Source organism: Ascaphus truei, chromosome 5, assembly GCF_040206685.1.
Source record: "Ascaphus truei isolate aAscTru1 chromosome 5, aAscTru1.hap1, whole genome shotgun sequence".
In the NCBI taxonomy this organism is placed as follows: Eukaryota; Metazoa; Chordata; class Amphibia; order Anura; family Ascaphidae; genus Ascaphus; species Ascaphus truei.
Window position 1 is genome coordinate 271,568,149 of NC_134487.1, and position 27,116 is coordinate 271,595,264.

At 43.7% G+C, this 27,116-nt stretch overlaps 1 protein-coding gene across 2 annotated transcripts in view; it reads right to left on the minus strand.

The window, feature by feature from the left end:
• Window positions 1-27,116, minus strand: part of MGAT4B (alpha-1,3-mannosyl-glycoprotein 4-beta-N-acetylglucosaminyltransferase B) — a 195,131-nt gene that overhangs the window by 108,070 nt on the left and 59,945 nt on the right. The window lies entirely within an intron of this gene.

Here is a 27,116-nt window from a genome sequence, read left to right on the forward strand (position 1 = left end):
TCTCCCGTGGCCAGGCGGTAGTATTATTAGTATCCAAAACGGAGACTGTAACCCTCATCACTCAGGACTTATAGTCATCTGATGCTGCCACATCATGAGACCGATATTAGGGGTCTAATTAGAAGTAGCAATCTACTAATCATTAGTATAGTCTTAGATTGCCGCTCAGAGAGCATTTCAGTATACCACAAGGGTTGAACATTATGATTTCAATGATATAGAACACAAACTATACCTTAGGAGAGCTACTTAGGGGACTGTAACATTACTATTTAAACCACAGTTCCAAGCTCCAATAGGAAATTAACCCTTAATTTTTGCTCCCTTTTTACTCATTTCATTGCACCATTTATTTTAATCATAAGTATTCTAATAAAGATTATTTTTAATAGTGACATTCATCATTACTGATACTTGAGTGCTAACTTAAACTGAGTACTTTCTTTGGTATATCTGTTGCACATTCCCTAGTACAGCACCGTATCTACATTACTAACTATACACTATTAGCTGAGCAGGAGTTTCCTACTACTTTCCCTTTTCCATCCTCCCTCATACCCGCGGTATATACATGGTAACCTATAGACAGCACTTCGCTCAGGAGAGAGCTACATTTTAAACTTTCGGAAACTTAAGTTGGAAAAGGCAGTGAGACATCTTTAAAAAAGCAAAAAATAAATAAAGCACAGTTGATCAGCATGAACTTCTGCTTGAAGATGAGCAACGCAGTGTTCTAGGTCACTATTAATAATAGCATGTTCTTATATAGCGCTGCTAGTTGTACGCAGCGCTTTACATTTTGCAGGCACAGGTCCCTGCCCCGTGGAGCTTACAATCTATGTTTTTGGTACCTGAGGCACAGGGAGATAAAGTGTCTTGCCCAAGGTCACAAGGAGCCGACGCCGGGAATTGAACCAGGCTCCCCTGCTTCAAACTCTCAGTGTCAGTCACTCTTTACTCACTTAGCCGCTCCTTCTCTAAGTGGAACATGGGATTGAAGCATGGGGTCTCCAGAGCTAAACCCCATTCATTTCAGCTTCTGGGATCTCCTGCTTCCAGATATACCTCATTCCTGAGGGGGTGGCGGAATCTCTCTTCTTTTTAAAGCTCCCACATCACATAGGCCAATAGGATCCGCACCGGATGACATCACGGCTTCCTATTGGCCCGCAAGCTTTGAAAAGTGGTTATTACGTGAACTTTGGTCCTATTGTACATGTAACTGGCCCCTAGAAACAGGATAGCACCTATCCTACAAGCATCACTATGTATTTGCAAATATTGCAACTCTTTAAATCAGAAAAGCCAAGCAGAGCCACCATTGTGCAATGGGGATGTGACCCAGAATACATCAATATTTTGTGTTATTGGTACATATGACAATAAAACTAATTTCTTGCATGTCTGCCACTCTTTGACGGTATAAGTTGCTGGAAGTGGACAAAGCACTGTCCACATGAAAAAGACAAAAAAAAAAAAATGTCATTACGGATTTTCTCCTTGCTTTCCTCTTTTTTAATTAGTTTTAGCATTATGTGGTTTACTTATACGTCTGAGAAAACAATGTAGAAGGGATCTTTGTTTTAACACTGATGAAATTCCATTCAGGAAGCAGAATACTATATAAAACCACCCCACGGTAGAAAAGAAATTTACACTCTGTGGGAGTAAAATAGACACATGGAGGAGTATCTTCCAGCATTCACAGACACGTTTAATTTGATGCAGTAACTCATAAAGACATTCAGACATTGTCAGTTCTTTTATGCCAAGTTGGGTCACTGACACCCATTTAACTTACCAGTAAAACTAATGTGTATTATTGCAATAGCAGCCATAAGACAAAATCAATCATTTTAGGGCTGTGGTTTCCTTATTAGGGATGGGCCCTTAGAACATCTTAATTGGCTTAATATTCTAAAGCCAGGGTGGCCAACTAAAGTCCTCAATGGCCACCAAGAGGTCAGGTTTTAAGGATATCCCTGCTTCAGCACAGGTGACTGAGCCACCTGTGCTGAAGCAGGGATATCCTTAAAACCTGACCTCTTGGTGGCTCTTGAAGACTGGAGTTGGCCACCCTTATTCTAAAAAGGTGGAGAACCAAGACGAACCTTTAGTAGTACCACCATGATTACATCAATGTGATTGGTTCCGTATTTCCAAAGTATAAGCCTGTTGGACTGGTAAGCTGGAATATAGAAGAAGCTTGCCTTTCACGATTGCGTCTTTGACAAAAAGAGGGAAAGTAAAAGGTGAAAGAAATGGTTGACATGCATCGTCCTCTTTTTGGGACATCAATAGAAAAAAAAAGACCCGCTTACTTTCCAAAGACAACAGAAACATGTCACACATTTAATTTGAGGCCAATCACATTTGTTTAAGAAAGCCAATAATATTATTGGCAGCCCTGCCCTGTCACGAAAGGCAGTGGCCATTTAAAATGCACCATCTCCAGAATGCAAGTACAGAATTTCAAATGATTACCAACATTAAAGAAGGCAACAGATGGACTATATAACTCTACAAAACTAAAAAAAATGCGCTGAGCGAGAAGAGGGGATTAAAGCTCACAGAGGTTAATGAGATAATCATGATACTTCAGAAACCCCACTGGAGATCAGCATTTCCTACGGACTCTCTTTGAACAGCCCTGGCAAGCCTGACATGTAGAAGGGAACAATCTCTGTAGTACGATCACACTGCTGTATAATTCAATTATCCTTACTATCAGTGGGACAGAAGAATGAATACCGTGCACCGACTGAAAACAAACCACCCCATTATGCTGAAAAGGCAGTGCAGGCTCCAAATTACAGATGTTCCGTTAAACATATGTTTATGTATTTGTCTCCAAGCCAATGTAACTGCTACACGAATATAAAACGGGAAGATCTGTGTGTTTGGGGGGCAAAGACGACCCTACTGGAATGAGAAAAAAAACACAGCAAAAAAATAGGGTTTTTTTTCTTTTTATAAACAAATATTTTTTGGTTTATATTTTCTCAGTGTCTAACAGTTGCACACACAAGGTGGCAGAGAAAGTATTTTTATTGCACACCACAGGAAGAGAAGGTGAGCCAAATTGTCCTCATGTTCTGTCAATTTGTATACTGCTGTTTATGAACCAGAGGAACAGCGCCAAAATCAGAGCCACGTGTAAGAAATAAATAAATAAAAGTGTTCTAGATTGGCTCTACATTCCAAAGACAGATGCAGCCAGTATGTGGAATGAACATTACTGCAACTTATCTCAGGGCTAAAACATGTGGCGACAGATGAAACCAGTTGAGCAGAACAGGGTTTTCCTAAAGCACATTGGAATCATTGCTATCATAAGTAACTTCCTCGAGGTCAAAAGCAAGTAACTAACAAAATCTATGGTTTTTTTTGTGCCTGAAGAAAAAGGAGACAGATACCTGCCCATGGACATACATACTTACTGAATGCAAGTAATTGCTGTAAAAAATAAAAAAATTCACCTACGTCTAATATATTTCTATCAGGACCTGTGCATCTTATGGTTTAGTTTGCTTTTTTTCTGCAGAATTACCAATCCGTGGTCTATTTTCCAGTTCCCAAGTGACTAAACTTTTTCAGCATCCCATAAGATGAAGTTTTAGGAAACCAGAAATTACTGCAAAAGCACCTACCCGGCAGGTGATGGATTGTAGCATAAAAAGGTGTCTTGCTAACATTTTAATTAGCTCTGCTGGGAAAGCGGAATGGCTCACAGCTGATATTTTATGCAGCTGCAACTTTTTATAAAGCGGAAAATTACCTTTCGTGCTCTGTCTTCATAAAGAAAGTGTCTAGCATTTCCAATTTAGTTGCACCGATTATGTCGCTGATACCAAAATATTTTGTGTAATCTGCATCAATTACACAAACGAGGACTTAACGATTCGGTGAGAGGAGCATGTCTTGGCCCACGCACTTTATGAACTGTCACATGTTACGTATATAGGAGGTGACATGAAAGGGCATTCTTTCTCCTGAAAATAAAACAATGTTGTTGTTAGCATGTAGGAGATTATCATGGTAACCAAACTACTGTCGTGTTGAAAGACTGAATAACACTAAAATCAATTAAGTCTCACCAAGTCGCTCTAACGCTGCGTCCATAGAAGCACTGACAGCGCTCCTCCGCGCTGACGCCGAGGCTCGCCTGCTCAATCAGGAGCGATTGTATGGACTTGCAGGCGAGCCAGCGTGCGCGGTCGGGAGGCGGAGCACTGACGTCATGGGGCCAATAGCAAGCGAAGCGTCAATGTCACAGCGCCAACATCGTGATGCTGCTTCGCTACGATTGGGTGTTTCAGCCGACAGCGCGCGCAGATACAATTTCTGATGTTGGCTGAAAATCCCAGCGCCTCAGAACGCCTGCGGACGCTCGCAGGAGCCCCCCCTCAAGACATCCTCATTGAGGATGATGGGGCTCATCGCGGAGCGTCCGCACAGCTCAGCGCGGTTGGTCCTTCTATGGACTCAGCCTTAGCCATGCTCAGAACATAGATGGGGCAAGATTAGTGTTAAAGCTGGTTCTAATCAGTAGCTGTGTCTTGGGAAGCTTTAGGAATTTAGCATTAGTCCCAAGGTCCATAGTTACTATTTAAAAACCGTTTGTTATGAGTGATCCAGTTTTTTTACCTTTGAATAATCAGATTGTAGCACATGGTCACAGAGGCCGAGACTGCATGCATATAGCATAGTACGATCAGCATACATGTGCAGATAAGTGGTCTTACAAACTGGGGGCAGGTCATTTATAGAGACAGAAAAAAGTAATGGCCCAGAACAGAGCCTTGGGGCACCCCACAGGTAATATCCAAGTGGTTAGAGTTAGAGCCCGAGATGGACACATTCGGATACTCCAGATAAATAAGAGTTAAATCAGTTTAAAGCATGTGGTCTGACACCAAAGCACAGGAGATCCAAATTTAACAGTGAGTAGTTACAGGATTTTAAACTTGATCAAGTAGGTTGAGAAATTAGCTGGGTTAAATTTAGTGATTTGAATTGTGCAAACAAAGTTGTTGTTTGTAGGGTTTAGCCAATTGAGATTGGAGTCACCAAGAACCAATAGCTCACGGTTTCTATTCAAAGAAGAAATATTGCCAAGAAAATTTATCAGATAGGGATTGTCGTGGTGCCTTGGGGAGCGGTAGATGCCAACAATAATGATGGTCTTAGAGAAAGGCGAACTACATTTTCAAATGATGAGGTTTGCAATTGTTGTTTGATTTACTGGTGCAAGGTGGGGTGTTTATCAGAACTCGCCACCTACTTTCAGGAGGTAAACTTTTTGAATAAGCCCGGGTGTATGATTACATAGCCTTAAGTTAACAGAGGAAGAGGTATTTAACTTGGAATGAGCAAGAGGCAAAGTTACAGTAATTAAAATAATTGCCGCCACCAACATTATAGATTATGAACCTACACCAGTAGTCTTGAAAAACAGATAGAGGAGGTTTCAAGGGTTTAGAACAGAATGTGTAGCATATTTAAAATGTTGGAACACAAGGCCAATGCATATGCTGTCATCTTCTTGATGTTCTTCTATTTAAAACCTGTATAACTCCATATTGTATGCCACTTAAAAAGTGCCACTTTAGGATGGGACACTTTATAGGTATACTGATAACCCCCTGCAATGCCGCTTCACCTCTTGCTCTCTAAATATATAGGTCTAAGAAGTCCCCTGATCACAATTAAACTTTGCCCAAAAACGTCAATTAACATGAGGCACTGAAGACAAATGTTATGTTAATTGTGATCAGACCCTTTCCATACCGCTGTTTCAGCACAGCAGATGTTAATTGCATAGTTACAGTTAAGAGTACATACCCGTTTCTTTGACCTTTTGGAATTTGAGAAATTACCCGTGTTTGTAAAAGGTGAGAAGTTATTTGACCTAGAGCTTGGGAGTTCTGACCTGCTTCTGGGAAAAGGGGATTTTGTGAAAAAGTCCATTTGGCAATGGAGAATTGTAGGGTGCATCTTTGTCTGATTACCTCCAACACCCAGGCATCTGTAGTAATATGGACCCAATTCTCCAAAAAAGGTGGAAATTCTTCCCTTTATTCTAAATATTGATTGGCCCCTGGACTTTCCCCATGAGCGATGAAACAATGACATAGCTCTGCCACTGGATTGCCTTCCGGACGGTCTTCCAGGTCTGTATGCCGTAGACTCTCTGAAACATTGGGTAAATATATAAGACCAAAGGAATTGTCTGTCTTATCTTGCGGAAGATATGGACTTATCCACCTCATATTTTGCAGAATTTATCTAAATGTGTCTGTGAATAAAAATCTGCCTTCAAAGAGTAACCCACTCAATGTTAAAAAAAAAAAATTAAAAAAAAAATAATAATAATAGCATGTTTTTGTATAGCGCTGCTAGTTATACGTAGCGCTTTACAGAGACATTTTGCAGGCACAGGTCCCTGCCCCATGGAGCTTACAATCGATGTTTTTGGTGCCTGCGGCACAGGGAGATAAAGTGACTTGCCCAAGGTCACAAGGAGCTGACACCGGGAATTGAACCAGGCTCCCCTGCTTCAAACTCTCAGTGCCAGTCAGTGTCTTTTACTCACTGAGCCACTCCCTCAATAATCTGTAGACCATGAATAGAGCCACAGAGCTCTTCTGGCTGCCAATGTTGATGTTATGGTTTCTTTGCCGGAGAAACTGACAATCATAAGATGCTTCACAAATAAAGTCTACTGCTCTCTGCATTTCTTGAATAGCGTTTAACATTGTAGATCTCAACACCTTCCTGGATATCTTCCTGCAGGTAGGCCAACCATACACAAAGAGCTCCTGCCAACTGAAACTACCGGTATGGCTGGTTCATTAGCAGCTATTGCTGTTAAATAAATAAATAAACTTTTTTTTAAAAAGGGACTATCATGCGATCCATTGGGTCCCTGAATGGGGCAACTTCTTCCAGTGGTAATGTAGTTCTTCTGGATATGGGAGCATCTACGTTAGGAACAGATAACCAAAATTTTATATCCTGGGTCTGAAATGGGTACATTCTAGAAAACCGTCTAGAGGTAGCAATTTTAGATTATAGTTGCTCCCATTCTCTAGCTGGGTCTTTAATTGCTTTGTGCACATGAAAAGAAGATTGCCATCTTGGAGAACCTTCAAACAACACATCCTGCAGAGAACGTACTTAATCGGACTCTTGAAAGATCATAATTGATTGAATTAATTAATTAACTCTTATACTTGATCGACTTTTAATACTGTCTCCTCTTCTATGTGGTGTTCATGTACATCTGCCATTTGTTTTGGTTGCAGTTTTTATTTTTTAATAGTAATCATGCTTGCAGAACTAAACTTTTCCTTACAATCATCAGGCAGTTTCTTATAACATTAAACAGAGACTGCATTCTTAGGCCCGGGCCATAGAGGGGTGGGGAGAGCAAAGGCGCGCTAACGCTGAGGCTCAGAATGTGGGGATCTGTCCTGCGCTTCTGTGTGCAGAGTGGCAAACTGGGATATGTCAGACACTGGGGCAGCGCATGAGGGAGCTCCGCTTGGCCACAGGATTGACCGGTGCAGGGGGCTGTTGGTTACTTACCACACCTGCATCTCCGGTCTGGGGCCTGCTCTCCTCGGCTGCTCCTGCGTGCCACCGTCAGAAGGAAGTCAGGATACAATGGCGGATTTCGGCGCAACTTTTAATCATGATGTGTAATCAGCTTAATAATTTACTTAGTAAATATTGCTAAAATATATGTGTTTGAGTATAACTGTATGCATATACACAATGAAAGAGCATAAGCTGTTACTGCAATCTATGGCGCTTAAACCAGGCACTAGCAGTGTTTGCAGCAACCTTTTATTTATTTTATTTATATATCTCCAATGACTGACCCGAGTTCACACAGCATATGGTTTATTAAAATGCAATTATATTGTCATAAGTTTAATAATGAAATAAGTATATAGTACTGGTTCACTTGATTGACAACATGTGTGACAGGTAAAAGCATTGGAGGGGTTAATGTTTTAATGTGTATGTACCCGTTTTCGCGGGCTTTTCTGTATTTAAGCAGGCAGCTTCCGCTTCTCCCCACTCCAAGACGAAGCCCTATTCCTAAGGGTGAAACGCGTTGAGGGGGAGAATGCGGTGTTAGCCCTTGTGTGTTGGATCAATAAAGTTCTTTGAAGTATCCCAGCAGCCTTTCTGAGTCAGACATGCGCAGTTGCGCCGAAATCCGCCATTGTATCCTAACGCTGAGGCTCGCCTGCTTCAGTCAGCGCGATTGCACGGACTTGCAGGCGAGCCAGCGTGCGCGAAGGGAGCCGGGGGGAGGTGGTTGGAGGCGGGGCAGTGACGTCGCTGGGCCAATCGCCCGCGACGCACTGACGTTGACGCTGCTTAAGGCTGATTGGATTTTTTCAGCCGACAGCGCGCTGAAAAACAGCTTGGCGCTCGGCTGAAAACTCCAAAGCCTGAGCACGCCTGCGGACGCTCGCGTGAGCCCCCTCTCAAGGCATCCTCATTGAGGATGCAGGGGCTCAGCGCTGAGCGTCCGTACGCCTCAGCGCTGCTTGTCCTTCTATGGCCTCAGCCTCAGAGACTTTCAGGAAGCTTTTTTAAATACCGCCCTTCTTTAAGAGAGGGATTATGACATATTAGAGGCAGTACTGAAAATGGGAAATATAGGCACTGTAAGCAAAAATATCCCAAAGAAGCATGAGATTAGGATGATAAAGGAAAAGATAGTTAGTTCAAAGAACATTTTTTTTTTGTAAATTCCCAAAAGATTAAACTTAGATGCAGATATGCTGAATTTAACTTTTTATAAGTAGTAAGTAGACTTTACAAAAAATGTGCCTTCTTAGAAATGGTCTGCATCACAGGGAATATATTAGCAATCCCTAGCTTGGTGTGAATTTTCTTAACATGTTTGATTATTATTATTATTATTACTACATGTTCTCATAAGCAAGAGAAATAATATGGGCAAATAAGTGAAAATGAACAAAAAATGATTTGATTTAAAGATTAAAAAGATCTTTAATGATTGTGGTATAAAAACTGCAGTAAAAAATATAATATATATATATATATATATATATATAAAGACGGGTTTCCAGATTTAAAAAAAATCCCTTTTCTATTGAAGTTTAAAGATGAAAAGTTGCTATTACGAAGTGAAATGTGTAAAACTACAAGTTAAACAAAAGATACCAATTTAGTTAAAACGGGCAGACTCATTGGTAGGGGGGGACACCTTTTAGCAGACAAACAGAGTTCTTTGCAGACAAAATTATAGGGTACAGAGCTTTCGAAAATCTCCTCAGTTTCTTCAAGTCTACATTATATTTTCATCTATAAGGGACTGTAATGTTAGGACTCCACAAAGGCATCTGTATCTACACAAGACTACACTTCTAAATATAGCTACTAGAATAAACTGATGTACTAATGAATTACCAGTTGTAAGAAATTGACATACATTTTTTTCTTCCGTGTGTTCTCCGTCATGTAGTACAGTACAACCTAATTGTAATGTAGTCATCACTTTTGCCAGTACAAAAAGTAGCAATCCAGTTTGCTTTTTTTTTTATTATTTAATTTCTGTTTTATTCGATGCAGCAGTTGCTTAGCTTTAAGGAAATGTAATTACCTAAGCTGCCGATCGATCCTTTCTACTGTGATCGATCGGCATAGATCCTGTTTCCCACCCAGGGTTCACAATATGGTGGCCTATTTCAAAAGAGGAAGTGCTGTGCTTTTGTAAATCGTTGCTATAGCAACCAAAGGCATCTTTCAACATTAAAACTCATTTTTTTTAAAAAGGGTATAATTGGGGGAAAAATAAAGAAAAACACTATTATCGAATACTACACAAATGATGTATTAAAAAAAAAACGCAGTATTTTTAATGTAAGCTTAATACAGGAGGGCCCCGGGTATACGGCGGGTTCCGTTCCAGGGGCCCGCCGTATAGTGAAAAAACCCCGGAAAGTGGATCCGGCGATTTACAGTTGTTTGCATGCTCAAATCGGCATTTTTGCTATTCTGCGCATGCGCGACCTATGGTCCGCGCGCAAACTACAGTATGTGCGCGCATCCTACACCCGCCTGTTCTGCGCATGCGCGACTGAGAATCCAAGATGGCGGCCCCTTTCTCGGTGCTGCCGTATCGGCGGATCGCCGAAAAGCGGAGCGCCGAGAAGCGGGGCCCTGCTGTACATTAAAAAAGGCATAAGTGGGGTAAATGGGTTTTTTTTATGCAATAAGTATTATCTAATACTACACAACTTATTTTATTTAATAACACATATTGGATTTTGAATGTATTGCTGTTTTTAGACTGAGAGGACCCAGGCTGCTCTAAGTTGCTGTATTTGTCCCATAATTATAACAGCATATGATGGGTCAATGTATTTTCTGGGAGGCAGAAGTGATACAAACAAAATAGGTCAATGTACAGTGTCAAAGTACAGTATGAGAAGCCGCTCACGCCTTGCTCTGATGTCAGGAGGATGGGTGAATGGGATTCTTAGAATGTTAGCAACCAGCGAATGTGGTCGTTTCCATGGGCATAAAACCAACCGCCAGGGAAAAAATTGAGAGGGAGAGATAGACGCAGGAAACAGATCGTCTAACATGAAAGCGCGAGAAGGAAATGCAAGAGAAAGACGGCATACGAGAATGCAAGAACGTGTGGACTGTGTGCAAGAGAGACAGAGACCACAGTGAACAAAAAGAAAACAAGGGAAGATGTGATGAGAGATTGGTTAAAGAAACGACCTAGGGATACATTCAATATACAGTACACCGAAGCGGCCACTTGTGCCGTTTTCAAACTAAAATAGCCATGGACATCAACAAGGATTTTTACACCATGGCAGAGTATATTGAATTTACCCCAAAGACTGCAGCTTGTTGCACAATGTAACAATAACAAAGTTTCCCCAACTACAAAACTGATACATTATTTGGGGGCTAAATATTTATTTGCACCAGCAATGACCCAAGTAAAAATCTCCCCTTAACTAACAGGGTTTCTTTTCGGTTACAAATGAGAAGCAAGTTTTTATTTTCATTCTGCCTGTCAAGATAATAATAAAAAAAAAACACAACCGCCACAATGAAACTGCAGTACTAGTTTGTTTCCGTCAACAAGGAATAATATATTCTATGCAGTAACAAATGTCTCGGGCAAAATAACATTTTCACTGATTTGCAATTCTATGTTGTGGCCAAAAAGAGAAAAGCAAGCAGGATTTGCAAACTGTACCGGGGGGCATTTTGCCTTGTTTGACATCCTCACTCAGGTTTTTTTTTCCCTTTCTATTTAAACACACAGCAGGTAAGCTAAACACGCGTGTGAAATAGGAACAAATTAGATTTCATGATTACAGCCCAGGAGGAGATGAGGCGATTAAAGGCAGCAATTAGCGCGTAAAGAACATCTGATAGAGATTTGGAAAGCAGATTCTTGTTCACATACACCTGTACCGAGCAGACACACACAGATAAGTAATATACATCTCCTATCCTATGAGAACATCTCTCTGTGAGGCGAGAACAAATACTTTACTAACGATACTATAACCATTTTATTCCTATTAGAAAGGCATTGCCAAAGTAAACCGAGTAGGTAGCAACCCAGAAGATCAAAAGGACTCTTGAAATCTCAATTTAACCTTTTTTTCTTCTTTTTTTTCTATGATGGCTCTGAGATGCATTGCAAAGTTAAGGGGTGAATGGTGCACTGCCAAATATGTTTAACAGATGAAAACTAATGTGACTGATGCCTTTAAAAAAAAAATGTAAATGAATTTTTTTTGAACTCATCACAGTTTAAGAACCTTTTCATTATTTTATCACGTTAGGAAATGTTATATTGTTCTTGCTTAAATATACCACGGTCATTAATTCAACGTTTAAAAGTACATTACTGGTTTTTAAGGCACAATATTAAACTGCCAGATTGAAAATGTACATGCAACATAGTGCAGTGGGGGGTTCTCAAAAAGATTACTTGCCAGCAACGGTCCATCATGGGACACCTCTCGTCAACCGCCGGAGATGGCGTGGGGTAAAGGCAGCAACTGAAGAACATCTTCAAATCAACGCTCGGCTTCCCGAAGTTGCGCCCCACAATGCCTTGTGTAGCACTGTGCAAGGGACTGTGGGATGCGACTTCAGGATGCTTCAGCAGCAGCAGTCGTACAGCTCGGCACGTCCCCAATGCTAATGGCTTGGTACTTTTGGTATCCGTAACAGAGCTCTATCCTGGATTTCCTCTTACCTCTCACATTGTACTTTTAATGTGTCATTTGCCAACACCTCCTCCTCCGTCAATCTCTCTGTGGGTGTACTCCAGGGGTATGTGCTGGGACTTCTCTTTTCTCTCTACACACTCTCTCTAGGGACCTTATCACATCTCTAGGATTCAAATATTCCCTCTACGAGGCCGACGCAAATTTACCTTTCTATCCCTGACCTCACACCTGCTGTACAGACCAAAGTCTTTGAATGTCTTTCTGCTATATCATCCTGGATGGGCCGCCACCGACTCAAACTTAACATGTCCAAGACAGAGCTCCTCATACTTCCTCCAAAACTTGGCCCTATTGCACCCTTCTACATTACTGTTGGCAGCACTAGCCCTACACCCAGTATCACAAGCACGCTGCCGAGGGGGTCTCACTTGACTCCTCCCTCACATTCACAATGTAGCTAAAACCTATCGTTTTGATTTACTTAATGCATTGCTGACCCCTCGGCTGCGGATAGGTTAATATCACAAATAAAATGAAAAAACGTATGAAATTGCAATGCTAGATTAACAGCTATTGAAGGTTACCCCCGTTTGAACAATCTGCTGCAGATTCCTCTGCCAGCAGAGGGATTAGAGGACTCCCATGAAGAATGACTGTTTCAATAACTACAGTATCCTACCCTGGAGTCTTATTTGTTTCAAACCCTACACTTGTCTTTTGTTTTAAATCAAGCCAGTTGGAAGAAATTGCTTGCCACTTGGCTCCAAATGTTCCTAACATCCAAGTCTATCCATACTGTTCTTAAAGTCGCCTTCCATAATAAAATGAAAAGCCTTAGCCAATTAAGGTTAACAAAATTATTTTAAAACCTGGACTGACTGGAGCCAATTGGGTTACAGGGAGTCAAGTGTCAACTACTTAATTGTAAATTCACAAAAATTGTGTGGCTGGATCTGATCCCATTAATGATGTTGCTATTCAGAAAACTGCACTCTTGCATAGTTCAAATGACATCATAACAGTTATCTCGACACCTCTCCCTGCAATGACACAAGTGGGACCCATTTCAATGCAAGCAGATAGCACAACTGCTGTATTACTTATATAGCACCCTGCTAGAATTTTATTTGTCCCTGCATGTCAGCCTGATAGCTGCAGGCAGTGTAGGGGTTACATCCTCACAAGGCCTCAGTACACTTGAGTTAGTCACACTGCCGTGTCTATTATGTTGCACTTTTAAAGGTTAGAGTTAGTCATGCCTTATGCCCCGCTCACTGTGCCTGCTACACGACGTGTGCACGTTCAGCACACTGATGTTGATGTATGACAGTTTTCAATCTACAAACGTCTCCTGGCGGCGAAGTACAGCGTTGACGCTGCTACAATTGAGGGAGCCAACTCAATTTGTCATTTCGTGCGGCAGCAGCGTCACGTTTATTTCGCCAGCCAGTGAGTGAAATGTAACAAAAGAAACACCCTACCTATGTCCCGCCTAAAATTCTCGTCATTCAGTCTGCTGGGGATAAGCACACATGGCCCGGCAGACACAGGCGCGCACACCAGGTCGTGAAGTAGGCAGAGTGAGCTCGGCCTTAGGCTACGCTTATACTAAGGGCTACGGCGACACAACCGCGTGACTTCAGTCGTCGCAATAGTGATTCCTGCACGCTGGTGCAGGAGACCAGAAGGTGACCGGGGGTCGTGGCGTGAGCGGTTCGCCCTCATTGGCTCTGGCGCTGACGTCACGCAGTCAAAATCCTTTGACTTCCGGTGATCGTGACTGCTCCGTAGCACCGTCACAGTCGTGCCCACTATGGGCACCCGCGACAGACTGCATGTACTTGCTACGGTGCTGTGCGACATCGCAGTAGCAAGTACTATAAGCGTAACCTGAGTTTGGAAATTGCTAGATGGTCACATGTATATGGTGTGACCAGGTTGCAACATATATTCTGCCCAGATACTGGGGTAGAATATTGTTCACACTCCCTGGGTATAAAAAGGTGGGGATCCACCATTTTGTATTCAGACCCCATTTAATATCAGGAAGATCCTGTAACATCTAGGAGGATTCCAGGGAGGTCTCTAGGCCTGTAAGGCAAGCAACAGAATTCTCTTTATTGTTTTCAGTGCTAGGGCAAAGTTTGAACAGTGATCCAGTATGCCTACTCTAAAGTAGAGGGTAGTTCCCCATCTTAGGGTTTCAAGAGGAAAGTCCTTATCTGTCCGGGGCAGAGCAAGAGGCTCTCAGGGAGAGTGAGCACTACAAATCTCAAAGCAAGAGGAAACGGGACTCCAGATTCCCAGAGTGATGAAAATCTGTGATACCCAAGATTCCTGTTTTAATAAACCAAGTTAAAAGTTCCTTGCGCCCTCTTTTATTCATCACCACTCTTCATGCAAGCCAGCGCGGATCCAACTACCCTGAGATACACCTGAAGACCTGTCCTGTTGATACATCCAGGTAAACCGCTGAGCACTTACACAAGGCCTGCACAACTCCAGTCCTCGAGGGCCGCAAACAGGCCAGATTTTCAGGAAATCCCAACTTCAGCACAGCTGGCTCAATTAGTGGCTCAGTATTACAGAGCCACTAAATGAGCCAGCTATGCTGAAGTAGAGATATCCTGAAAACCTGGCCTGTTTGCAGCCCTCGAAGACTGGAGTTGTGCAGGCCTGACTTGCACCCTTTTCTCAGGGACAACCCCTGTTTAAAGTGACAGACTGTTTAATTCCCCTCCATTTCACTGTGCACCATATCCCTTATGCTGGGGTGGGATAGGGGTGTTACACTTGCAACACTTAAAACAACCAAAATGTTTAAGGGCTCAACCAAAGGCATGTGAGCTAGTGATACAGATGTAGCATAGGGGGCTACCTTAAAAATTAATATATTTACAGAAAACATAGTTTGTGATTTTGGCACTAGTTATGCTGTCTTTGCCTATTCTTAACTTAGTTGGGCATCTCTTGAGGCCTGAAGTACACCAGGCCATTAGAGAGTTTTAGAGTTACTGCAACTAATACTATATACGCGAGCAGACTACAAATGTATAATAAAAAAAATATTTTTAATTCTTTTAATTAACACCTCTCACACAAATACTGCAGGAGGTGAAAGTTTTGAATGGATGGCAGACATCTACCCAGAATCCTACGTGTTAAAGGGTATCCTTATGGTGTTCTTCAATTAACACATCGTTTTGGCTCTTCTCCGCCTTCAGAAGCCATAGCCCTGAAAAAATTATTTCCTTGTGCAGCATTCACAGAACACAAAAGCTCTCTAGAAGTGCTTGAGCTACTGCAGCTGAGGAGACAGGGGTTTGTATCTCGAACTCTTTCACAACTGTTCTGCACAACCTCTCACTCAGATGTGTTAATCTCTCTCCCACTCCCGCCCCACCCCCCAATACATGCTTTCATTGGACACTCCCACGCAACACAAAACTGTTAACCACATTGTAACGCCACTGGCTATTATGAATAAACAAAATCATGTTTCAAAGTAAACATGTGGTTGCTTCAGTTTATAAGAATGTATTTTTTCCCTGGACTCTGAAATCGGGGACAGTGATTTCTCAGCCTGCCAAAAACGTCCATCAGAAAATGGAGGGATGAGGGATGGAGGAAGAAGTCTCTTGGAAAGCACTATGGTTAACAAAAACAACTAAGCTGTAGACATGAATCCCTGCTCTGTCAGAAGTGCCAGCATCATAAGGTTAAAACACTGGAATTGTATCCCAATGTGCACAGAATCAATAAATTACTTCTACTGAACTTTCCAGGACCCATTTCATTGCTCAAACACAAAATGTACATGATTATGTTCTGGCAAACACGGCTATGAAAGAAAATCCTTCTACGGAGGGCAAGAAAGGTGGGCGACAGTGGTGAGTCGTAACCGCTTTCATAATGCCTATGCCATGTCCCACCCTTTTCCCAAGTAACTCCAGCTTCTGCTGTTTGTTGCATGAAACCCGCATAAGGAACTGGCCTTGATTGGTCAAACTGCCGAGGAAGCAGGAAAACGGGAGACTGCGGCGGCTCACACTTCAGGGTTGCACGATGAAGGAGCCGGAGAGGTTTGAAAGCTTGCAACATGTATCAACTACTCGTGTGTCCAATTAAGGGCATACCACCTACTCCCTCTCCCTCCTTTGTTACTACATGGAAGAAAGGACCAACACGCCTTTATTTTGACTGCGATTTCTGCTTCTCTTTTTACACAAATCATTATATTGCAAATGACAAGTCAAGATTAAATAGAAGGGAAGATTGCATTAGTATAGAGCGATTTCAGCTCAGCTAGAACTGAATGCACTTTTCATCAGAAGGAATTTCAGGTGCGACATATCTGCAACATGTGCATTATCACCCCAGCCATCGGTGCCAATAGAAAACAAAATTGGCAATTAATTTGCAGATAAAAACTTAAAAGGAACAACCCTGCTGCTCCCTTCACAGAATTACAATTCAAAAAGAAAAGGACATGATTCAGCAAGATGGTAGTATATGGGAATAGATCAGCGTACAGGAACAGCAATAATAGAATATATGCATTTACTTCACAAGTGCTACACTAAATTGGGTACGAATCCTTTGCTTTATTACTGAAAAACTCGCGTACCTCTTTCCAGGTTTAAACAGCACGGTAAAACATTGCTCTCAAGTTCCCTTTGGTTTTATAATGTTATACTTTATTGCTACCCTACTGAGTTAGAATTCCATGTCTCCGATATAAACGTTTTTGAAAATGATTGGTCGTGATATCAGTCTAGCCACGTAACCTATATAAACATGGAAAATCTTTCACTTTGCAACGTGTGTGCGTATATATATATATATATATATATATATATATATATATCCGTTTAACAGAATAACACAAAATATAAAAGTACAACCCTGCCGTAAATGAAACATACTGTAGTTGAAGCAGCAATCCCCTCCTGAAGTCTGTATGATTTTAACTCCTAATGTTAGCATCAAAAATCATGATTCTTCCTCTGTAGCGTCCGAGGTTATCGTGGTAACCTTTAGGCTGAGTCCATGGTGTGGGAGACAGCGCGGAAGCGTCCGCACGGGGCGCGATCAGATTGCCTTAAGGCAGTGATCGCGCCCATAGACCGTGCGGGCGCAGGCAGGAGGGGGTACCCGTAGCGCAAGAAATCAGTTTCAACTGATTTCTTGGCGCGACACCCAGTTCACGTGAGCGGTTCGCTCAATGCGGGCGAACCAGCTCCGGGACGCCCCTAGGAACGCCCCGTCAACCATGGCCAGGGAAAGCACTCTGTTTCCCACAGCCTCCGCACACTCCACGCAGGCGAAGGCACCATGGCCTGGGCCTTAGACTGCAGTGGGCTCTCCATTTTAACATCCTGGACACTTATTACAGCTCGACCCCCTTATAACGCTGTGCTTGGGGTCCAATGAATCACAACGCGTTATAAGCGGATCGCGTTAAAACTAATGTACAATTGTATGCATTGTACAATAAAGTATTTAAGATACCAATAGTCTTGTTGTAAAGTATTTCTAAATACGAAAATTGGGAGCCACGCCTGCACCGCGTTACAAGCGGATTCGCGTTGTAATGGATCCCGTTATAACGGGGTTGAGCTGTACTTGTAAAGGTTATATCTCCTTACCGAAGCACCAGATGTAAAAAATAAAAACATTTGGAAAGGCCGAAACAACTTACAGTAATTTAATTTAAAAAAATTCAATCAGCGCAGTGCTGCCACTTTAACACATCCTATAAAAACAGAGTATTATTACAAAGAGTGCTCTAATTTTATTTCCAAAACAAGTAAACACCTCAGACCTATGGACATAAAACAACTTTAGATTTAAGGATCGTCAGTGCCAGTGAGTCTGCATGGTTGCCATTTCCTTTATCAGAATACCCTGCTTGTCTCATCATCACAGTTTGACTGTTCCAAGTGAAGGCAGTGGCTGAAATTAAAGTTCCATCTGATTCTGCCTGTCATGTAGTTCAGTACCAGGCACCATGGATTCCCCGCGGGGACTCTTATCCGTAGAACATTTTACAGGGACCTGCTGAAAAGTTGAGGACGCAAACTTAACACGTTTTTTTTTTAACTAGAGATTACTGTGCCTTTAAATATGTTTGAAACAAAAAAAAAAAAAACATTTAAAATAAGAAAAAAAAATCCAAATTGAAGAACGGTATTAACCAACTGCATGAAGAGCGTCCTACAAGGGATCCAAATGCTATATATTAAGCAGTAATTTGCTTGGTGACTTTTTTCAAATGGCTCCCTTAGGCTTCAAGAAAATATATAGATGTAATGTGACGAAATGAAATGTTATCTAGTCTCACTTAATTGGTCCATAAGCCTACAGTATCTTACTTTCTTTTTTTAAATACAGTTTTCTTCTTTTTCACTCTTGTCGCACATCAATGGAATATCCTTCATATAGCTTCCTGTTTTAGATAAATATTCTAACACAAATTGAAAAGTTCTTGTTGTACGTGCGAAATGATGACATGACAGGAATACATACACACTGTGGTGTGCGCAGACTCACTCACGCACGTTTCCTCCGTTGGCAGAGGCATCAATGCATAAATATGAAAAACAATATACAGACGTACCCCCGCATTAACGTACTCAATGGGTCCAGAGCATGTATGTAAAGCGAAAATGTACTTAAAAATATACACACAACCTTTTTTCCACTTATCGATTCATGTACTGTACTGCAATCGTCATATACGTGCATAACTGATGTAAATAACACATTTGTAACAGGCTCTATAGTCTCCCCGCTTGCGCACAGCTTCGGTACAGGTAGGGAGCCGGTATTGCTGTTCAGGATGTGCTGACAGGCGCATGCGTGAGCTGCCATTTGCATACTGGGCGATATGTCCTTACTCGCGAGTGTACTTAAAGTGAGTGTCCTTAAACCGGGGTATGCCTGTAAACAACATGCAATGCGGAGCAGGCCACACAATTAACAATTGGGTTACAATACAATGATGGAAGGCCTGCCCTTCATCTGTTTGTGCTCATGTTCTCCCTTAATTGTCCATTTGTATTCCTTACAGGATTTTGCCGCTTGCTTGGTCGCAATAAATGCTCATTTAGGACAGTTCTGAAACATGAATGATCTTTCTGCTCTATATAAAAGATTTAGTAATATGAGAAGTCATAGCTAACCAGAAAGCTAAATCTTAATTCCATTTTTTATTTTTTTTGTACTGCGGAAAAAACAGGGGCTCCAGTTTTACCAAATACATTTAAATTTTATTTAAATGGAGGATAAACCTCGAAGTGTCTCCTTCTCCTTGATCGCTGGACAGCAGGTCAGGTCACTCGGTAAGGACGCTGGTAAGAGAAAGTCAAGTGAATGGAGAGTTTGAGAAAGTGAATAGGACAGAGCTATTATCAATTAGCTCAATTACCGAGCAGAAGGAATTCCAAATGCAAAATCACCCAGAGCTGCAGAGTTGTATTCAGGTGAAGTTTTTCTACATCTACATCTGTGTTAAACTCATGGAATCTGTTGTATATCAGTATTGCTGACCTGAGAAAGAGAGAGAACTCTCTTGTCTCATATCAATTGTTTGTCCAAATAAAATAGTCATATTTTATAATACTCATTTACTCTGCACTATCCCAACTGGACTAACCTGGCTATTTCTACTTTATTCAGGTGATCCAAATATCTACTCCTTTGTATGAACCACCGAGACCAACCAGAAATGGCGTTTACTCTATGTAAACATCGCTGCCAATCTAGAAAAAGAATCCCAATGAAAGAATAAGGCTGCGCTTATAGTGCCGGCGACGTCGCGGCAAAACAAATGTATTGCCGCCGTCGCGCGCGCTTATAGTAGAAGCGACGCGACGACTTGGTCGCGATCAATGGAAGTCATGTCAATTTGATTTTCCCAGCGACCGCAGCGTGACATCACCGTCGCCTCGCTGTCGTTTTAAGCGCAACCTAAGGCTGAGGCCCCGCTGCGATCGGCGGTGCACGTGGCCACGTGTGAGCGGGCCACCAGCCCCTTCCCCAGTGTGCTGGTCCCCGCTGCCGCCTTCCGACAGGGCTGACTGCGTGCTGTGACGCCTCAGCCCGCTGGAGCTGCAACCTTCTGGTGGTTTGCCGTGCTGACGCGTCACATGGTGCGGCAGTCAGCCAATGAGGAGGAGAGCTGGGGAGCTGTCTGGAGCAGGGGAGGGAGGCTCACAAAAGCAGGCTTGGCTAGGGGAAGCAGGGAGGGACAGGAGCTCTTATCTTACAATGTGTGTGGGGGTGTGGGGAACGGACCGAGGGGGGGGTGTGGGGAACGGACCGAGGGGGGGGGAGACGAACGGACCGAGGGGGGGGAGGAGATGGACGGACCGAGGGGGGGGGGAGGAGACGGACGAACCGAGGGGGGGGGGAAGACGGACGGACCGAGGGGGATTGGGGGAGACGGACGGACCAAGGGGGATTGGGGGAGACGGACGGACCGAGGGGGGGGACGGACCGAGGGGGGGGGGGGGGGTGGAGACTCTCCGCTCAAACCACGCCCCCCCGCTCCCTACAGACCGCAGGTAGCGGTCAATTGCCTCTCAGCGCGCCGCCTGCATGCAGTGCGGGCGCGCTGACTGAGGCAGCGGGGCCTCGGCCTAAGAGTGCAGTCACAAGAAAAAACATTGTGTGTGTAAAAAACTGGACAATGGAGTACTACTAAAAATATTATAAATCATTTCCCCCAATTCTTCTACATTTACTAAAGAAAAAAATAGAACGTTGTTTTAAAAGAAAAATCAGACAAGTTTAAGTTATTTTAAATAATTTTTTCGTAAATAATTCGAAAGACCCCCGCTGTTGCAGAACCTGCAGTCATCGTTCAGCTTCCTGAAGTCATGCCTTATAGAAGGGGTGCGCAAAGGAGGGGGGGGTGGGGCGCGAGATCACTGCGGGGGGCATGGGGTTTGCAGAGGCCCTGCATGGTTCCCGAAGGCATTTAAATTAATGCCGGGGGAGCTGCAAGGCCTCTAAAATTCTCATTACCGTGGTTCAGACGGCTCCTGGTGGTGCGTCGCCATGGCAACGTGGCGTCAAATGAGGCAGCGGGGTCATGTGATGTCGCGTTGCCATGGCATCATGACATCAGAGCCACAGTAAGCAGGGGGAATGGGGGGCGCGAGGAGAGGGGGACAGCCGGCAGGGGGGGGGGGAGCAGGGGGGAAAAAAAAGAGATTACGTTCCACTGCCCTATAGCAGGGGTGCGCAAACTGTGGGGCGTGAGATTTTCGGGGGTGGAAGAGGGGGAGGTGAAGAAGAGTGAGCGTGGTGGTTACAGAGGCCCCTCGCTCTTCCCCGTAGCATTTAAATTAAATGCTGGGGGAGGCGCGGGACCTCTGTAAGTCTCTCTTACCTGGTCTCAGCTGCCTCTTTCGCCATGACAACGCGGCGTCAACGCGACATCACAATCCTGTGACATCATATGATGCCACCGAAGATCAGAGCCGGTACGGTAAGTGAAGGGGGGTGCGAGCTGACAGAGGGGTGCAAACAGAAACGTTTGCGCACCCCTGCTCTATAGTTTCCTTGCGTAGCGCCTAGCAAGAAATTGCGGGGAGCAACTTCGAGAAGCAGAGTGGAGACATTCTGCAGCAGTCACAGACTTTTATCGCACCGGCCACCTTGGTGTACGAGTGGCCTTCTGCAGAGGACCAATGTAGGCAGGTGACATTTTTCAAGCCCTGCATCTAATATTTTTACCTGTTAGCCACAAGATCAAAATCTGCCTCCAAAAAAAGATGATAGAAACACAATAGAAAAAAAAAACAACAACAAAAAACACTGCACTATAAAAATTGCTCCGTGGAACACACGAGAACAGTTTCAGTGTAACACTCAGATAAAAATATGGGTTATTTATATGTTGATGAGAATTCCCTATGAAGCGAGAAGCTTCTGATTTGCTCCATTATCCGACGAGCCTGGGTGCCTGCAACTAACTACAAGATAGAAAAAGGAGAGAGAAAAAAAAACGGAATTGATGTGAAACCGTCCACTGTATTTGGGAGTAATAATGTTTAACTGGCATAAAATTATTATTTTTTTTGTTGCTTTTATTTTCCTGGATCTTTAATTTGAACACGGGCTTGAGAAAACAAAGAGTAGTTGCCTCTGCCTATTTTCTGGTATTAATAGCCTGCATTAACGGCCAGTCCTCTCAGGGGATGCATCCATCCTAATTAGACCATTGCTGTCCCTCACTGCTAGCATCAGAAATTGGCTGTGCAGCCTTTACTATTGCAAGCCGCCTACCTTGGGAACAGCTTCCAGACGTGCAAGTTGTTGCCAGACGGGTGCTTACTGTTTTCATTGATGGCAGGGCCTGAAAGCATAGCATTGTGCTCCAGCACGGAAAGGGTTTAACAAAGAAGCTACTGGGCCACTTATGATAAAAAGGCGGCACTATGTTTGGCCATATGAATATAGTGATAATCCATCTTCAAAGATGCCCAAGAGAGTAGACTGGAGATATTCTTAGGGTTGCCAGGTGTCCTGTATTGAACTGGACTGTCCTGTATTTGGACACTGCCCAGTAAAAAATGAGAGGTAATAGTGGACATTTGTGTCTTGTATTACCTCTCTTGACATAGTGACCTGAATGGCTTGGGGGGTGGGTGGGTGGGGGGGGGGCGCAGGATTTGAATTGTTGCACTCATAGCAATGATATTATTAAATGTGGTACAGAGAACTTTGCCCTGTATTAAAGCAAAACGGGAAAAATCCTGTAATTTTTTTTTCTTAAATAAATACATTCTGTAGTATTTTTTAACTCCTGACATTTTTAATGATGTTTTAAAATGTTCTGATCATCTTTTAGTGCTTAGTTGCTACAGCAACCATATAGAAAGTCATATCCACCTCCTCTTTTGAAATAGGCTCTGACACACCTTCTTGAGCTCTGTCCTTTAGCAACAAGGTATCACAAACATCTATTGCTGTGTTCCAAACATCAGACTGTCTATCAGTCTGAAAGGTGCAACAACAATTTGTTACACTTGGCAGTATAATGTTACATATCAGCTGCAGAATTTCAAGGACTGCAGCACCAAGTTAGAAGGCGACCATTTCGTTAGGCACACAATCAGGATTTTGAGAAACAGGAGCAACAAATGTTTGCCAGCTTAGGTAAGAATATAAAATGATACATAGGTCACATGCTTTACATATGAAAAAAAAGGAAAAAGGGTGGGGGGGTGAACGTAGTATCTGTTTTAATAATGGTATTGCTACTTTTGTTTGTTACTGGCACTTAGAAAATTAATAGCAGTCTTGCAAAGAAGAGGAGTCATGCACCTGCACACACAAACACAAACAACGTTTTCTTCTCGAACCTAAAAGCTCAATACAATAGATGACAGTGCTACTTTGAAATGTTATGCACTGCTTCAACTTCACATTTTTAGAAACCTAGCAATTATTTTTCTGTGTATTTATAGTTTACTGACCTGACAATCAGAAACTACTTTTTATAATAGAAGGAAGTCTTGCAGACAAGGTAAGGTTTTATTTCATTCATTACATTGATTTTTTTTCCATGTGCTTGTAATTGCCAGATATGAGACTGTTGCATTATAACAGAATACATCGCTTGGCTCCACTGTGATAGGTGACCCAGTAAAAAGCATTAACTGGCGTTAACTCCGTCAGGGCTGGAAGGGTGGTAACACAACACTCGAAATGTCTGACGGCTTTCTGTTCAGCAGACAAACTGAAGTGTAAGATGGCATTGTGTTCTAATTTTAGAAACCGGAAATGAATGCCTTAGTGCGCTGTGCCGTTGGGTACACACTCCCCATCAGGATCCAACCGTTTGCAATCAAGGGGTCTCAATTAATGCAATCATTGTCTTTGCGAGCAGCCTTGAACCATTACAAAAAGGAGGGGTTACAATTTCATTCAAGTTTTTTTCTACAGGCTTTTCCTGGTCGACACCTAGCTGTGTCCTGGCAGGAATGATGGAACATCCTGGCCTGGCATCCCTGTGTAGTCCATACCTTAGCGCAGGGGGGTGCAAACTTTTTTTCCCTGCGCCCCCCTGCCGGCGGTCACCCCTCACCCTGGCTCCGGCGTCATGACGTCACGTTGCCATGCCGACACGCGTGGAGCCACGGTAAGTAAAGGTTTACAGAGGCCCTGCAGCTCCCCCGGCACTTTAAGTGCCTTCGGGTAGCGCGTGGGGCCTGTGTAAATTGCGCGCCCCCCCTGGGGGTCGCGCCCCTCAGTTTGCACAACGCTGCCTTAGAGCACTCAATCCTTTTATACTTTCCTTAGTAATGGGTAACCTTTTCTTGCTACTCCCTTAAGCTACTGTGTATTTTACAACACCTGCTGTGTCACTTTTCACAGCAAAAGTTGGTTAGCATTAAGGGTCTATTTCCTTTCCCGACTATGCTAAAGCAAAGAGACACTACTGGCCCGCAGGAGACCGGAGAAATAAAACCAGTGTCATGTAATTAGATCAAAATAATACACCCAAGAAAAAGAACCCAGCTAATAGAGCACTCAGATAACCCTTGTGAGGAGTTTGGATAGTGTATGAATTAAAATACATTTTATTTGTAATCTTAATTTAAAATAAAGTAGTGGATAAGTGAACGACAAATACTTGTTAAAAGGTAAAAAAGTGCCAGGGTCTGTGAGATATCTCAGTAGCTAGCTAGCGTTTGTTGTGGTGAAGAGTTAAATCCCTAGGAAATAACGTGCCAATATGTATACACTGAGGTAGTACACACAGCAAAACCAAGTGTACCTGTTGCAGAAACCCAGTGGGTAGCGGTTAATCCCCGTGTAATGAGACCGAGTAGCCCTACAGGGTAAGCAGCTGTTAATGCGGACGATAGTAGCACTGGTTGCGAAAACGCTTTCTATATCAATCCAATATAATGTAACTAGCTTGAGAGGGAGCACCAATATGTAGCAGTGATTTAAGCAAAGAAACTCCCCCCTTGTGTTAGATACATGCTAGTAGAGTGACTGAGCAGACCCTCTCTGGCAGCAAGCTACCTCACGGTTAAAAGTACGACGCAGCTCCTGCTGGATACAGCTGGAGACATGGTGTAGATATACCAGAACTCGGAGCAAGAATTGTTGTGTTTTAGAAACCACTTGTTTTAATATCGCAGCCTTCAATTGGCTGGCATGTATGTGTGGAGATAAGACTCCTCGTGTCTGCAGCTACAAGCTGGAGTACGTTAGGGCTAATAAAGTAACGGGGTGTTAGGTCGAGTCCATAGAAGGACAGGCCGCGCTGAGCCGTGCGGACGCTCAGCGCTGAGCCCCTGCATCCTCAATGAGGATGCCTTGAGAGGGGGCTCACGCGAGCGTCCGCAGGCGTGCTGAGGCTTTGGAATTTTCAGCCAACAGCCAAGCTGTTTTTCAGCGCGCTGTTGGCTGAAAACATCCAATCAGCCTGAAGCAGCGTCAACGTCACGGCGCCGTGACGTCGGCGCCTAGACGTTGACATCAGTGCGTCGCGGGCGATTGGCCCAGCGACGTCACTGCCCCGCCTCCAACCACCTCCCCCCCGGCTCCCTTCGCACACTCCTGCAAGTCCATGGAATCGCGCAGATTTCAGCAAGCGAGCCTCAGCGTCAGCACGGCTCGGAACTCCTCACTCCTCTATGGCCCTAGCCTTAGGGACCACTAGCCTCTATAATAACATTACATTAACGGACGACTGTGTAACTATGCTGCCGACGATCATTTCGCACGCATGCGCGCCTTGTCAAGGCTTTCGTAATCTGTGGGGCATGTCCTTCCCCTGTCGTCCTTCTCAGGCCGCGCTTTTAGTGTCGGCGACAGCGACGTCACGCTGCGGTCGCTGGAAAAATCAAACTGAAATGACTTCCAGCGATCGCGACCAAGCCGTCGCGCCGCGTTTACTATAAGCACACGCGACGGCGTCAATGCATTTGTTTTGATGTGACGTTGCTGTCGCCGGTACTATAAGCGCGGCCTAAAACATGTCTCAATTGCTGAGTCGCTGTTAACCCCGTGTGTACCGGAGTGCACGCTGTCATTCGGAATGGTAAGTGCAATGAATTCTTAGGGTAAAATGTTGTTGTACTTACGCTAATGCTTAGAGTGGAGATATTTGATAGAAAGCCCTTCTTTAATAGGGCTATAATGGACTTGAATGGAGGAGATCCATGTATGGTTACAGGATACACAAGTGTTATATTAAGCCAAACTTTATAGGCGGGACTCTAATGATGGTAACATACTGTTGTTTCATAGTTGGTTGTTGTGTCAGGTTGGTAGTCTAAAGATGTGAATACATAACCAGAGTTATATGCAGTTACTAGCTGAGAGACCCGGCGTTGCCCGTGAGTTAAATTTCCTGCTCCCTCCTGTCCCCCCTATTTGTGTGCTCCCCCTCTCCCACCCCCCAGAGGGAGGGAGGGACAGTGGACAGGAGGGGGGGAGACAGTGGACAGGAGGGGGGGGACAGTGGACAGGAGGGGGGGGGACAGTAGACAGGAGGGGGGGGACAGTGGGAGGTGAGGTGAGTGAGCGCTGGGGAGTGAGGTGAGGCCTTTTTTATAAGGGGGCTGGTAGCCATGAGTGTTTATTATAGACAGAGGGTGGCCCTCACCCCACACAAAGCATGTCCGCCCACTCTGTCTGACATTGACACACAGACTGGCTATGTCTGGATTCTGACTGACCCCGCAGTGCGGGTAAATCCTGTAGCCTCTCTGATAGAGGGAGCAACCGTCACGCGCCAAGGGCGGGAGGGGGGCAGGGGGTGAGCGCGCGGACAGTGACGGGTCTTTGGGCGGGAAAACACGCACCTGACAGGAGCTGGCGGGA